The following is an 11,271-nucleotide window of genomic DNA, read 5'->3' on the forward strand; positions in this document are numbered from 1 at the left end:
CCCGGGTGTCTCCACTGAAGGAATTAAGCAGGGTGGGGAAGGAGGCAGCGGCTACTCTGTGGTGACGAGATCGGCATGTGCAAACAGCACCTGGACGGTTGCACAAGTCTCCGAACAGCTGCCAGGTGAGGACGCAGCCCTGGCCCTGCAGTGCACACCCCCGCTACCCCCTGCCTGGGGTCCCTGTGCTGGGCAGCAGCCTCTCTGCATGCCACAGCCCGGCGAGCCCCACACGAGCAAACCCTGGTGCTGGGGGTGGGTCGGGAAGAGTGGCTGCCGCTGGGGGGATGCTGGCAGCTGCCCCGCTGGGCAACCCACCTGGTGCCAGGCCTCCTTGCCACCCCGTGCGGATCAGCTGCCATGGGCTGATGCTGCACGGAGGCTCCCTGAGGAGCTGCAGCCCCTTGCTGGGCACGGGCTCCGCATGCCAGGAGATGGCTGTGGTCTGGCCCATCTCGAGGATTCGGTGACCCGGGAGAGGGCAGTGGCACGGTGGGAGCGGGGGCCTTTCGGGTGTGCCCTGGGAACACCCCAGGGCTTCGTGCTAATGAGGGATGATCCAGCAGCACCACCGCAGTGCAGCAATCCTGGCCTGCGTGACACTGAGCAACACTCTAATTAGAAGGTGCCAGCACTGCTGCAGTTTGTCCCTGGTTCAGCCCTGCTTCCTCCTCCTGCCACCCTCCTCCCTGGGGCAGGGGCAGGAGCGGGACCCACGCAGGTCTCTGGCTCCAGCCACCACCCACCACAGCCCTTCTCACGCAGGGGAGAAAGCAGAGCCCTGCTTTGGGGGGCAGCACTATGATGGATTCAAACCTATATCCCACCACCAAGTTAACCAGTGTGGCACGTGGCAAGGTCCGTGGGGGACCCCTGTGCTCACGGGAACCACAGGCATCACTGTGGCCCCAGGAGATGTGCAGCCCAAGGTGCATTTGGGGCTGTCTGGGGCTTTCCTGGGTGCAGAGTCGGTGCTTTGCTGCGTTTGGTCCCAGCTGTTTTTGCCTTGCTGCAGGAGGAGGAGTGGTGCCCCAAGCTCCACACTGAGAACTGGTCACATCCCCACCACTCCCACAGGTCTGCGTCCCCCTTGGCTGCTCCTCTCCCCTACATCAAGTTGGAATTGGGTAAAAAGTCTGAAAGTTGTTGCGCAAGGCAGACCCATGGACATAGCGCTGCTAAGCCTTGTTTCTCTTGGAAACCCGGCCAAAAATCATGGCAGGACTTGGGATGAAGCACCACGTACCGCCTGGGTTCACACGGGAGCCACAGCGCAGGGAGCCCTTCGGCAGCCACCGACCATTGCCCACCGTGGGGTTTGCTGATGAACTGCTGCACCGATGCTGCCCCTGGTCAGGGCATGCCCTGCTAAAACTGGAGCGGTGCCAAAACCAGAGCGGTGCCAAAACTGGAGCGGTGGGGTCGGCAGCAGTGTGGAGGCGTCACACCACTGAGAAGCAATTCCTCAGAAAGGTGGTCCCAGCTCTGTCCATCATCACAGCTGAAATGGCTGTGCTGACAGGCCTTGGAACCCCCCCCCCTCCTGCAGCCTGGAGAATCCCGAGTGCTCAAACAATTGCTGAGGAAGATAATGATCTTTTAATGGGAAGCAGTGCAGCCTCTTCAGCTTGTGCAAGCAAGTCTGGCTAGCTGGAGGAACCACGCATCAGCTCCAGAGCTTCCATTGTCCCTTTCTCCCCTGGGGTGGAACACGTCCCTGAAGCGCCGCACCATGCCGGTTAAATCCTGGAGATGCTCAGCGGGGGTGACAGACCGCGGCCTCCTGCCCAGCCTCCGTGACCACGCAGGACCTGGCGTCCAGAGCTGGCTGGGCTCCTCACGGGTGGGTGGCCCGTCTCCCCTCCTCGCTGCCCTCGCCAGCTCTAGCACCTGCAGCTTTCCCGTTTCCAGCGCCAAGCTCAGTGCCAGGCCCGCTGCAGAACCCCTCAGCCTTCGGGTTGGCTTTCAGACCGTCTCTGAGGAGCACTGTGGACAGTGGCCAGACCAAGGTACTCCCAACAGGAAGCTGCCTGTCCTTTCTGAAGGAGACCTCTTGCTGTGCCATTCCTGTCCCCAGTTACACAGGTATCCCCCGGCAGCAGGGGGGCAGAGACCCACAGCGCCTGACCTGTGCCGCAGGATTATTTTAGGAAGCTTGGTGACAGCAGGAGCTCACATCCAGCTGGAGTCTCCCCTTCTTTCCCCGGCTGCACCGCTGCAGGGGTGAGAGCAAGAACACACCGCAATGACCTTGCACGGAGGGGCCGGGGAGCATCTGGTGAAATGCTGAGGGCACGGCCAGTGTCCCCTTCCTTGGGTGTCACCAGGCTCTGCCCAAGCAGATGGGGCTACAGCTGCAGAGAGGGGGTGCGGGGAGCCCTTCCCTAGTGTCACCTCCCTCCCTTGGAGGCTCTCTCCACACCTCCAGCTTCTCCCGTTGGAAACCAGCAGGACCCACTCCTGCCTCGGCTCGGGAAGCCATCATTTACAGCACCACCTGCTCAAACTATTGCCTGAAGTTGCTCTCTGATACGCAGCAGCAGCATCGCTTGAGATCCCGGCTGTGCTGCGCTGTGGGCTGTACGTGCACACGCACACGCACTGGCTGCGCACAGTTGTCTTTTGGATCCTGCTGAGGGTGTTTAATGCATCACTATTCCCAGCTGCTCACAGCTGATCCTTCGGCTGCTGCGCTGGTGGGACCATCAGAGTGATTCCCAGTCTGGTTTTGGCACGAGCCACAGTTGCAGCCCCCCTGCAGCAGGGACTGGGGGGCACGGGGCAGCCAGTGGTGCTGGGCTCCTCGCCCTGCTTCTCATCTGCCCTGACCTCACCCCATGGCCAGGGCCTGTTCGTAGGGGATTTCACCCCACGCTCATATCAGGCAAGAGCTGATCTGCCATTTCAACCCCGCTTTTGTGCTGTGTGAACAAGCCCTGCCGTGGGGGCCGAAGCAGAGAAGGGACTGCACTCGGCTCCAGCTCCGCCAGCTCCACCGGGCATCGGAACCTGCAGCAGCTCAGGCAGCAGGCAGCAGGACGGGGTGTTATCTTAAACTGCGGCAGCTGTTTGCAAAATGAACGTGTACCCGTGGCCTGGGGACGGTCCCTTGCCCGGGTAGCTGGCGGCACAATAAAGACGTTCAGAAGGAGGAGACAAAGGCACGATTGTTACAGCCGCAGCATGGACAGGGTTCAAAGGGGCAAGTGGCTGCGGTGCACGGAGGCTGTGGCGGAGCCACCGAGTCCTGCGGGGCTCTCGTGCTGTTGTCGCCTGCTGCTGAACGGCAGCTGGAGCTTGTGGAGAACAATTCTCAGTGCCCTGCCAACACCGGGGAGCTCCTAGCGGCTGGGCCCTGTCCCAAACACGGAGGCCAGCTAGCTAGTGGTGCCCACGCCAGGGGGGACCCACCGGGGGAGCAGCCCTGCAGCTGCTGGGACACGCAGGTTTCGGGGGTATTGTGGCCGAGGGAGGAGCGCAGGGTTTGGCTCACAGGTGCTGCGGTTGGAAGAGAAACAACCAGCAGTGCCTCACAGAAAAACACTCTGGGAATTTCCGCGTGGGCTTTGCTGGATGCTGGCAGACCCGACCCCAGGCTGTGCCGAAGCTCAGGCCCCCCGAGATGGGAGCAGCCATATGTAAGCTGAAGGCCATATCTGCTGTGTTCCCTGTCTTCCTTGCTGTGTGTCTGCCGAGCTGCTGTGCAAGCTCAAAGCCTCCATGCTGTGCCTGGGATCCTGGCTGGGGACTGCGGGATGCTCAGGTCTGCCCTTTGTTTGATCTACCCAGCCCATCTGAGGGACAGGGTGGGCTGCACAGAGCCCCCAGGCGCAGGCAAAGCCTGGCTCTGCGGGGTGCTGCAGCGCTCCGGATGGGATGGGCTGAGACCACACGTGGGCTCCTGAGCTCTGGCATCCAGTTCCCTGGGGTATCGCTGCACAGCAGTCTGCATGCACCCTGGTGCTCAGGTGAGTCATCAAGCCTCTAGGTCTTATTCACCTCAGCTGCGTTTCGCCTTCTCACACACCCCACTTCCCTGAGATTGCATTGCTTCTGCCTGGCAGAGCATCTTTCCATGAGCCCTGCCTCTGCTCCAGTGGGCTGGCACAGCCGACCCAAGCAGAGCAGCACCAACCCGGAGCTGCACTGAGTATGGCTGAATGCAGCAAGGAATTTGCAGCAACCTGGACTTCATACCCATGAGGCAGGAGCTGGACTTGGAGCCAGACTCTCTTGTGCTGCCTCTTTTCTTCCCCAGATGGATGCACGAGTCCTTTTTTCCAGAAGCATGTTTGTGCCGAGTCGGGAGCGGGAGCCTGGATGGGAGCCTGGGCTCTGCCCCAGGGCTGCTGGGCTGTGGAGGGGGCAGGCACAGGCACAGGCAGCTGGCGGGTGGCAGGGAACGCTGGCTGCCACACGATTCACACTCTCTTGCGTGTCAGCGGGAACACAGCAAGAAAGCCTGAGAACAACAAAAGGCGTGAGGTTAAGAGGCCTTAAAGTCGCTTTCTCTGCCATTTCTGCAGCCAAGTGCTCACACTGCTTTTGGCCAGAGCCAAGCAGGAGCTGCTGTGCCCTGGTGAATACTTTGATGGCAAAACTGGGGTTCAGAAGCTTTTTCTTCCTGCTGGAAGTGATGAGGAGATCCCTGCACAATAAGCCAGGCTCTCTCCTCCCTCACCGCAGGACAGCTAGAATAGCCTTTTCTTTCTCTAGAGTGATGTTGCTATTGACAAAAGTATGCAGACACCCACCCACTCATAAATAACTCCGTTATTTCCAAACAGAGCTGGACTTTGCCATAATTCCCTGCTGTCCCCTGTGCAATCAGGCTGCCTCTGTGCTGTGGCGAGCGTTGCTCTGCTCTCTGGCATGCCAGGCCCACCAAGAACTCCTCCTGCAGCAGATCCCTGGGCAGCTGGCTCCTCCAGAGCTGGATTTCAGTTGAGTCACGGTATCAGGTTGCTTGAAGCATTCATTACAAGCCATTTTAATCAGCCTAGGAGGAGAAGCTGTTCCAGTTAAAAAGAACAGAATACTCCTCACGGCTCCGCTGTGTGCACAGGGACTTTCAGTATGCAGCACCTGAAGGAGTCCCAGAGAGACAGAGATTTGCCATTTCTCCCCCCACCACAACCAATGCCCCGGGGCACTTTCATGTTTCACCAAATTGCCACTGAAAAGAATTTCAATATTCAAATAACGCAGCCAAGATTTGTGCAGATTGTACTACACCTGTACAAATGGTACAGCATTTGTATTAATGGTAGCACTCATGATCCTTAGCATTCGTTGCACGCTTGGCTGGACAAACTGAGCTAAAGACACTTTTCAGCAAACCCTGAGCCTTGCTCCTACAGATGTGGGATGTTTGAGATGCAGGCATGAAAGACCTGGTCTTTTTAGCAATGTGGCCTCTGTCAGCACCATGAATCCCTTCCCCCTCACCCCCTTGTTCTTCTAGGCACCCACCTCCCCATCACACACGGAGCCGTGCTGGCGCTGAGCAGCGACCTGCCATGGGCATCCAAAGGTCTCTGTCAATGACAGAAAGCAGTGTCACCTCCTCATCAACAAGAATGCCTTATGAGGAAACAATAGTAGCAATCCTATACTGCACATCATTATATGTATGTATATGCATAAAATAGCTATTTTACGCTGTCTCTTTGTTTAGCAACTTTAAATGCTTTAAAATTAATGGCCTGTAAGTATTAGAACCAGACGTAATTGCTGCAAGACTCAGCTGAAAGAGCTCTGTCCCAGAGGCTGTGGAGCGAGCCTCTGCACAGCATCAGGATGTTATTGCTGATATTTTATCTCTGTTGCCCTGAGAGGAAAGAAGCTATTTTTTTAACAAGCATTAGTGTTTAAAAATATGATGATTGTTTTTAGCTAAGTGTATTTTCAGTAGTAAATAAATGGCAACAAAAGAGCCAGGCCCCCTGTTCTGCACTGTTTGGTTTTGTGCAATAGGTCCCTGATACACCAGCCGTCCCTTAACAACAAACTCCCTTTTTTTGAACTGTTCCTTCAGTTCTGGCCTGGTTTTCCTCTCTGAACAAGAGGCTGTCTGTCGTCCACTGCTAGAAAAGAGATTATCTCTCCTTTCTTTGTGCCTGAGCATTCTGGCTGGGAAGGCCCAAGGGATTACCACAGGATCATTTGGTAATAAATAGCCATATTTGTAATATTTGGTTACAAATCGCATCCTAATGCTCTGTAATAACTGGGAGCATTTACCATGCAAACACAAAATTTCTCTTTCATCACAATCCTTCCAAGATTTCTTCTGACCTATCTTTTAATCTAACCCTACGAGGAACCTTAGAAGCAATACTTACATGGATGCTCTTTCATCACGTTGCCAAGTGAAGCCGTCGGTTCTCCCCTCCCAGATGGAAGCCTGACTGCGGCAGTGCGCGGCGATCTCAGTACACAACCTTGTCAGCAAAGCTGTCAGTAAAGGGAAAATTACATAGTTTGCTTGCAAGTGTCCTCGCTGGGCAGGCACCATCATGTGGTGGAACGATGGGGTTTTGGAGCTGCAGGGACTCAGCGGTCCCGATGCCCCCGCGCTGCTCAGCTCCAGGCTGTGCTCCCAGCCCTGGTGGCCTCAGCCAGCTGGTAACGTACAGCACAGGGTGGTGGGTGCTGCCTGAATGCGGCCCTGCAGGCTTAACCGGGGGGCTTGCAGAGTTTGTTTCCGTTTCTAAATAAGTCAGGAAAGTTTTTGTAGCGACTGCCTGGCTGTATTCCTGAAAGTATTCCTTTGCTTTCCCAGTGCTTACATCTCCTATTCCATGATTAAGGTCTTGAACCAGTGAGCAAGAGCAATGCCTAGCTGCTTCGGTCCAAGACAAAAAAAAAAAAAGAAAGAAAAAGAATAACCTCTGCTAAAATATATGAATGCATTTTTCGAGGTGGCGATTCTTTTCTTTAATTAACACAGGGCAGTGCAGCAATAATTACACTCACTGGCTTTTTGCCCAGTAAAGGAGGGAAGTCAGGTGCACAACAACCCCTCTGCCCACCAAGACCGTGAACTTGGTCCCATCCGCCAGCACCTGGGGGAGCTTGTCTGGCAGCTCCCCAAACAGACAGATACTCTGCCCTTTGGCTGTGCTGGATCTCACCCATCATCACACCACCCAGGCATTTTTGTTGCCTCTCCTGTCTCTGGACAGCTGATCTGGAGGAGTCAGAGCTGTCTCCAAGGGTTTCCACTGCACTGGGCTGCTGTAGCTGGTGACTGCTGGGAGGTGGTGGCACAAGTCTGGTGTCACCGCAGGGATCAGCCCGCTGGGTGGGAGCCCTGGAGATCCCCACATGCACACAGGGACACACACAATGGAGTGGACCTCAGACCTGTGCAAACAGGCACAGCTCTGCCTTGGGGGCCATGAAGGGAGGATGCAGAGAAGAGCATCCTCAGGGGGTGCGTCGGGAGGGCGAGGGGCTGGCTGTGGTGGGGGTGTGAGGCGGCCGGGCTCTGCTCTCCCAGTTCCCATGGGACCCACCAAGTGCAGGCTCAGGGTATGGCCCGCCTTCCCCCTCCCTGCTTCTGCAGGAGACGTGACCCCGTTTTAAAACCCTTGAGCTAGATCCCCCAGTTCAACAAGCCTCTGTTACAAACCTACATTCATTCATTAATGTTCAGGCTGTTCTTATCCTCTCCCCTTTCTAATAACATTGCATTCTCACCAATGCTTATTTGGGATGACTGTGGGAAGATTTTGAAACCAGATATAGGCTTGGCAAAACATTCATTACGGCTGTGGCTCATCTTCTCAACCAAGAAATTGCATGTGCTCCAGAAAGAAATTCCCCGAGTGCTCCAAATCTGCTTCCATTTGCTGAAGCAGCAATTTGACATTTAAGTTGTTTGGCTTTTCTCAGTGGTTTCACATTTTACTTCTCAGGTTTCCTGAGGAATTCATTGCAGACTAATATTTAATCATGCTCTGGTAGGGTGACAGCTCAAGTTTAGCAAAAATATTGCTAATACTCAGATCCGGAATAATTTAATTCAAAAGAAGATGCTTTCCCAAAGCAATGGATTGATTTAGATACTAATTTTAGGGAAATGTTAGGGCTGGTTACAACCAGTACTACTCTGTCAGCATGCAAAGCTCTGTGCAGTGCACTCCCGACAGTTGTGACAAACTGATTATCCCTTATTCTTTCTTCCAAAGGCTCCATGGCCAAGTAGAGGAGACAATAGGCGTCGGAGCCTGTTCTCACACAGAGGAGAATTAATCCATTGAGTTTTAAAACTGCTTTGGGGCTGACACCGACAGAAGTTGTCCATTAACAAAATCTGGGGGGGATGTCCACATGGGACACGACTTCAGTCAGAGAGCTCCCTTCCCAAAACTCTCTCTGCAATGAAAGATTCATAGAGCTAAAATTAAAAGGCTCTCTGCTGGCTAAAAGCAAGCCCTCTGAAGGTTTCCCAGTGCTCTGTTAGCAGATCTGCACACTGTCCTTGCTTCATCCAGCTTCATTTGGGGTTTATATAAACCACAAGCACAGTCTGCAGTTCACTAGCTGGTGTTTTTGCTAAAATCTTTAAACAGTGATTCAGTAATGATATGGGCCTCTAAGAACTGCACACAGCAAAGGCTCCTCTCACCAGGAGAACAACTACAGCAGTTTCTTTCGTGGACTGGGGACCTTTCTCTTGAAAGGAATGGCCTGAAGGTCACCCCTCAGGGATGCTAACAATGCCTTCAACGTCTTGTGACATTTGCCTGGAGACTGTCTGACCCCACAGCTTTTCAAACTCCCTGTTGCCTCTACAGTTTCTCCTGTTACCTAAAATTTCAGGTTTAATCAATCCCATGTATCTTCAGCTAGCCTGCTGCTCGCAGATCTACTCCAGCGACTCCAGAACTGGGGCTATTTGAGGACTAGAGGATTTTATATTAAGCGGCAACAGTAGCATGTATTTCATTATGATGTGTAATGACCTTTGGGGATTGTTTTTAATTTAGGAAAGAATTCTTGAGTCATTTCAGGCTTTCTTTGCTTGCATATGGCATCTTTATGTTGCTAAAGGTTTGCTTGCTGGCGTCTGTCGCCAGCATATTAAACTATACTCTTAAATGAGTTAATTGCGACACAGCTTTCTGATCTTCTGTCTTCCTAACGCTCTTGTAATCTTCTTCTCTCTGTCTGTAGGATTCATTTTTCCCAAGCTCGCTCTATCTGTATGATTCTGTTTATTGACTGGTGCTGGCACTGAAGACATCTATTTATAGAAGTCTTTATCACTTATTTCTTTATCACTTATTTTGTGGCATTTCACACCCATAATTTTCCCAGCTGCCGCAAACCTTCAGATCGAATAATCTGGGAGTAGTTTAGATGAGGGGGGCTTTGATTCCTTCAGAGTCTGTTTTCTTCCCCTTCAAAGGCAGTCTTTAATACAGATACCACTTCACAGTTAAGTGCTGCTAATAGTGATTAATTCAGCTTATCAAAAAGTTGAAAACAGCTGAATTGGGCTATTTGGTTGCCTGGATCCTTGTCTGGTGAACGCTTCCAATTAGGTTTGATTCACAGAGGTGCACCTATATTTTCCTTAATTTCTGCCTGTCTGCTGCCGGGCTATTTTGTGTGATAACTCCTCTTGACTGCAAAAATTAAACACCAAAATAATATTTTAAATCAGTCCCAACAGCCCTCCTTTGCTGGGCCCTAAATGCCTGCTTGCTCTCCCCGAAGCATGTTTTACCCGATGGCTCTGTGAAGTGCCATTGAGGGGCTGTCTCAGCCTTCTTGCTGAGTTTAACTTCTGCAATCGCTCAGACTTTCTGCGTCCTCTGCTTTTTCTCTCCCCTTCTTCCTTTTCTGAATTTCATAGTCTGCCAAGATTTTTTTCATTGGATTATCATTATTTTCCATGCTTTGTATGAACAAGTTGTATTTCTATTCCAAGCAACTGGAGTGCATTCCCTCCCCCCTCCCCGCCCCCCCCTTCCTTAAAGTGTCTCATTTTTGGAAGATGAATAAGAATTTAAATGGGAATTCTCACCCATAGTAATGGAAGCTGCTGTCATTTTCCCCAGCTCTCATTTCTTTTTAAAGTGAGAGCAGAAAGATATGTAGAAAAAAATATTGCAGTTTGTGGCTTTTGAGCCTAAGCTTTGGATATTGCATGCATTTTTTTTTTCCTCCTACTGGCAAGGATGAAATTTTGCAATCAGGTCTCCACGTCTATCATGGAGTCCCAAGGGAAGAAATAGTCTTCCAGAAACCGTGTTTACTTTGTCTCTTCCGGAAAGCTAGGGTTTAACAACATGGTAATTAAATTTTTATACAACCGATTGAGTTTCATTCTTTGGCATTTTCAAGCAACTTTTAATTCTGATGTAATCTGCCCTCTGCTCTATGTATAATTCAAGCAGCTATCTGCTGCAGCCATGTCATGCAGCGCAATGATGCATTTTCTCTTTTCTCCTTCAGGCCTGTTTCTCGCAGTTACACCCTCCCCCCAGCCAGTACCTTCCTTTTTTCCCTACTAGAGTTTTGGATGTGAGGTAATTCCTCAGAGATCCCCTCTCTAACCCCAGCCTCAGGGGTTAGCTAATTTTCTCTGCTTCATATATGCTGCTCTCTCTTGGCAGCCAGGTCTGGGAGCAGATTCAGAAAACCTCTCCAATCGCATGCCTGAGAAACGCATCTCAGTAACACCTTTGAATGTGCTGGAAGGTCCATCCTTCCCCAGCCCAGAGCTCCATCGCCTGCTCAGCTGGGCGGGCTTCATCAGCTGGCTGAGGCACACGGCTGTGCTGCCCACTCAGGTGGTGCTGAGCTGGTGCTGAGCGCCTTGGAGGGCCAGCGGGCCATCTCCAGCTGGGCAAAGGGCTTCTCACGAGGTCTCCCAGGTGATGCTGCAGTGAGCTGGGTGCGCTACATAGGGAGGTCTCCGCCTTCTGTTCTACTGTAGCTGAATAATTTGGGTTTGGCACGGGGTTTGGCACCCTGCTGCCTCCATTGGCACGAGCTGCCAGGGAAAGCAGCTTTTGATCAAGAAGGGCCGAGCTCTGTCCTTGCTGATAATATGACACTGCCTTTAATTCACACCGAGGGCTTGCTTCTAGCCTGAAAAGATGGTTTTCATGCAGCTTCCCTGTGTGGCTTGTATTTAAAGCTAAAGCATATAAATGAAAGCTACACACCCTTTATTTGCATGTCTGAACTGATGAGTGTGCAAAATGGGACCAGCAGTGGCTGCACAGCTGTGGATGAGCATCACGCATACGG

Source organism: Falco punctatus (assembly GCF_963210335.1).
Source record: "Falco punctatus genome assembly, chromosome: 4".
Classification (NCBI taxonomy): domain Eukaryota; kingdom Metazoa; phylum Chordata; class Aves; order Falconiformes; family Falconidae; genus Falco; species Falco punctatus.